Consider the following 5,178-nt stretch of genomic DNA (forward strand, 5'->3'; position numbering starts at 1 on the left):
GACACAAATCCTCGATGTGTGTGAGGATTAATTTGTAGGGGTATTCAGGTGACAAGGAACTGCAAGGCAGTAGGCACAAGGATTCTCGGAACAACAACGAGTATTTTGGGGTATCTTGTAATAACAAGAGAAACTGGGGACTAAGATAAGAATGGCAAGTGCATGTAGTAATTTATAGGGGTTGACGGTGGAAGGGCATTGCAAACGCAATGCGCACAAGTTCACGGGATCCTAATGTTAGAGTTAGTAAAGTCGTTTAACCCGAGTAGAAGAGAGTTCAGAGTCCCAGAGTAAGGATCGAGGAGTAAAAGATCCTAATACCACCTAAATGGCGACGTGGGCCCGTAAGGCACACAGCCATGTTAGTAAAAGGTTTTGTAATGTCTAGACTAGACTTCGGCCAAGGAGTGTGGAAGGGGGGTTCCTACAGGCAGTCGGCTCTGATACCAACTTGTCACGCCCCCAATTTAACCGTACACTAATCATACACGCAAACGTGTACGATCAAGATCAGGGACTCACGGGAAGATATCACAACACAACTCTACAAATAAAATAAGTCGTACAAGCATCATATTACAAGCCAGGGGCCTCGAGGGCTTGAATACCAGAGCTCGATCATAGACGAGTCAGCGGAAGCAACAATATCTGAGTACAGACATAAGTTAAACAAGTTTGCCTTAAGAAGGCTAGCACAAACTGGGATACAGATCGAAAGAGGCGCAGGCCTCCTGCCTGGGATCCTCCTAAACTACTCTTGGTCGTCGTCAGCGGGTTGCACGTAGTAGTAGGCACCTCCCGAGTAGTAGTAGTCGTCATCGACAGTGGCGTATGGCTCCTGGGCTCCATCGTCTGGTCGCAGCAATCGGGTATAGAAAGGGGGAAGGGAGGGAGCAAAGCAACCGTGAGTACTCATCCAAAGTACTCGCAAGCAAGGAGCTACACTACATATGTATGCATTGGTATCAAATGGAATAAGGGTATCATATGTGGACTGAACTGCAGAATGCCGGAATAAGAGGGGGATAGCTAGTCCTGTCGAAGACTACGCTTCTGGCCACCTCCATCTTGCAGCATGTAGAAGAGAGTAGATGGTAAGTTCACCAAGTAACATCGCATAGCATAATCCTAACCGATGATCCTCCCCTCGTCGCCCTATGAGAGAGCAATCACCGATTGTATCTGGCACTTGGAAGGGTGTGTTTTATTAAGTATCCAGTTCTAGTTGTCATAAGGTCAAGGTACGACTCCAAGTCATCCTGTTACCGAAGATCACGGCTATTCGAATAGATTAACTTCCCTGCGGGGGTGCACCACATAACCCAACACGCTCGATCCCATTTGGTCGGACACACTTTCTTGGGTCATGCCCGGCCTCGGAAGATCAACACGTCGCAGCCCTACCTAGGCACAACAGAGAGGTCAGCACGCCGGTCTAAATCCTATGGCGCAGGGGTCTGGGCCCATCGCCCATTGCACACCTGCACGTTGCGAGGGCGGCCGGAAGCAGAACTAGCCCCCTTAATACAAGAGAAGGCTTACGTTCCAATCCGGCGCGTGCCGCTCAGTCGCTGACGTCATGAAGGCTTCGGCTGATACCACGATGTCGAGTGCCCATAACTGTCCCCCCGTAGATGGTTGGTGTGTATAGGCCAGTGGCCAGACTCAGATCAAATACCAAGATCTCGTTAAACGTGTTAAGTATCCATGAACGCCGACCAGGGCCAAGCCCACCTCTCTCCTAGGTGGTCTCAACCTACCCTGTCGTTCCGCCACAAAGTAACCGTCGGGGGCCGTCGAGAACCCAGGCCCACCTCTACCGGGATGGAGCCACCTGCCCCTTCAGCCCCCAACTCCGAACAGTACCACAGGTAATGTAACAGTGTAAAGTATATAGTATATACCCGTGATCACCTCCCGAAGTGATCACGGCCCAGTAGTATAGCATGGAAGACGGACAAGAGTGTAGGGCCACTGAAGGAACACTAGCATCATATACTAAACATTAGGATAGCAGGTAAAGGTATCAATAACTATAGCAACAATGACAGGCTATGCATCAGGATAGGATTAACGAAAGCAGTAACATGCTACACTACTCTAATGCAAGCAGTATAGAGAAGAATAGGCGATATCTGGTGATCAAGGAGGGGGGCTTGCCTGGTTGCACTGGCAAGAGAGGGGTCGTAAACAGTGTAGTCGATCGGGGCACCAGCAGCGGCGTCAGCCTCGTAGTCTACCGGAGAGAAGAGGGGGAAGAAATAATGAATATAATGCAAACAGATGCATAGCAATGCATGACAAGACAAGTAGCGGTGCTAGGGGTGCCCTAACGTGGTACGAGGTGATACCGGTGAATGGGGGAAACATCTGGGAAAATATCCCCGGTGTTTCGCGTTTTCGGACAGATGAATCGGAGGGGGAAAGTTGTGTGTTCGCTATGCTAGGGATGCATGGCGGGCGAACGGACTGCATATCCGGATTCATCTCGTCGTTCTGAGTAACTTTCATGTACAAAGTTTTACCATCCGAGCTACGGTTTATTTTATATTAATTTTCAAAGATTTAAATCATTTTTAGGATTTATTTACTTAATTAAATCAACATTATCCAGAATAGTGTCTGCTGACGTCATCATGACGTCAGCACGACGTCAGAAGTTGACCTGGTCAACCTGACAGGTGGGTCCCGTTCGTCATACTCTGTTTAGTTAACTAAGAGTTAATTAGGTTAATTAGTGATTAGATTAATCTAGTTATAATTAATTAACTTAATTAATTCTTTAGTTTACTTAATCAAAATTAATTAATTCTTTAATTATTTGATTATTTTTATTATTCATTTATTTTTTATTTTATATTTTATTTTTTTAACTGTTCTGGGGTGGGCACTCGCTGTCATTGGCCTGGGGAGGCCTAGCGGGCATGCGGGCGACGGGTTTACGGGCGCGGGCACAGGGGAGCGCCCCCGACCGCACGGGCGCACGCCCAGGGCCGTGACAACGGCCACTGCAAGGGCGGGCGGGCACCGGCCGGCGAGCAAGAGGGGGCTGCGGCGGCCGGAACGCAGCCGGCAAGCGACTGCACGGGCGTGGAGCAGTGCGGGGCGGGCGGCGAGCGCGCGCGTGCGCGTACGTGAGCGGCGGACGAGACCATGGATGATGCGGCAACGGCGAAGGTAGCAGGGGCGAGCGAGTGAGGCGGGGCTCACGGCGACGGGCACGGCAGCAGCACAGCAGCGGCGGCAGGGGCGGAGGGAGAGCAGCGGTGGCTGGAGCGCGCAGGCGAGCGCGTGGGACGTGGGCGAGCGGGGCCGCGGCTGTGGCCGCGGCAGAGAGGGGCGAGGCGGGGCACACGCGGCGCACGGCGAGACCAGCACCGTCGCGGGCGAGGGAAAGAGAGGAGGGGCGCGGGGGCGCGACCACGGGCGCGTTCAGGGGCGCCGGGGCGCGGTCGTCGGTGTGGTGAGCGCGGGATCGAGGCTGCGGGTGAGGACGGCGAGCAGTGCGTGCGGGCGGGCGCGGTGCGCGGGCATGGCTATAGGAGCAGCCGGCGCGCGGTGACAGGGACAGCGTGCTGCAGAGGAATGGGGGAGGGAGAAGGCGGCGACTCACTGAGGCGGTAGGGCGATGGCAGCGGGGGTCGAGGGGGGGTGATGGGGACGACCGGGCATAGCGGATGCAGGCCGACGAGGGGGTTCCGGGCGGCGGGGTCGGGGCGTTGCGGCGACCTCCTCCCGATCCAATCGGGAGGGAGGGGGAGATATTTCCGTGGGGGGAGTGGGTGTCGGTGGAGTGAGTTACGGGGGTGAGGGGATAAGGAGTGGGGGTGGGTTGGCCGGTTGGGCCGGGGGGTGGCCCAGTGGGGCTGTGGCCTGCTGGGCCGGAGCCCAGTGGGGGGAGTTTTCCTTTTTCTTTTTTTTTTGTTTTCTGCTTGGTATTTTCTTTTTCATTTATTTAATTTTCTGTTTTCTATTTAGTCCCAGCTATCAAATAAATTTTGTTGAATACCAAACTTGCCACATAAATACTGGGTCATATAAGGGGGCTGCACGCAAAGTTTCAAAACATTTTGAAAAGGATAAATATTTGTTTATTTTTAAATGGTTAATTTAAAGGTTGTTTGCTCGTGTTTTAAATATCGTAAAGGCCTATCAACATTCCCAATAATGTTGCTTGATGTTTGTTAATTGGTTAGGGAATACTTACAACCTTTTGAACAATTTTAATTCATTGTTTTATGAAATTATAATTTGTTGTGCTTTCGCGAGAGTCACGGCCGTGCCTCTCGAAAACGGAAAAAAATATGTTTTCTGTTTTTTTTCCTTCCACGAGAGTCACGGTTTTGCTTCCACGAGAGGCACGGTTGTGATTTCGCGAGAGGCACGGGGGTGTCTCTTTCGGAAAGGAATCCAATGGTGAAGATCTCGACGTGAGGAATCCAATGGTGAAAACAGTTCGGGATTTGAACGCACGGTTTAAGAGATAAAACGTTTCGAATAAACGGATCTACGAAAAAGAGAAAACTCCCGGGTTGCGACAAGTGGCACGCTGTATGTGCGCCACTTGTCGCGACCCGGGAAAGTGGAGTGTTCTTTGCAACGAGTACTCCTTAATTAGTGATTTCGAGCAAACAGTTTATGTATCGCCAAAAAAAGATATAGGCAAACCTTTAAAAAAAAGACATAGGCAACGATCATCTTTGTGTGTGTCGTTGGTAAATACAACCACAATTGCAAACATAATCACTTGTGGATAATTCATAAAAAATATCCTTCAATTAGTTCCCTAAGTTATTGATTAAATTTGTTTTTACGCCCTTTGGCTGTAGGTGGTAATAGTCCGGTTTGGGCTCGCTATAATTTTCACAATTATCTGTCACTAATAAATAGAGGGCAAACAAAGGCGCAATATCAAAGCATGATGTACATAAGTTGCTTGGCTTCTTGGTCGCCCACTTGACTTCTTTGTTCTACTTTTAGTCGGAGGCTCTTGCCGTCACGGCCTCTGGTCGGCTAGAGTGCTTTCAGTCGAGGGACGAGTGCTTGCGTGTTTCATTCTTTAGGCAGTGGGACCTGATGGGGTCGCAAAGGACTTTGCCTGTCCGGCCTCTTGCCGTCCATGAAGTCAAGGCTAAGTTGTTTTCCAAAGTCCACTAATGGGAAACATACCTTTCCGCA

This window comes from Triticum urartu, chromosome 2 (genome assembly GCF_003073215.2).
Source record: "Triticum urartu cultivar G1812 chromosome 2, Tu2.1, whole genome shotgun sequence".
In the NCBI taxonomy this organism is placed as follows: domain Eukaryota; kingdom Viridiplantae; phylum Streptophyta; class Magnoliopsida; order Poales; family Poaceae; genus Triticum; species Triticum urartu.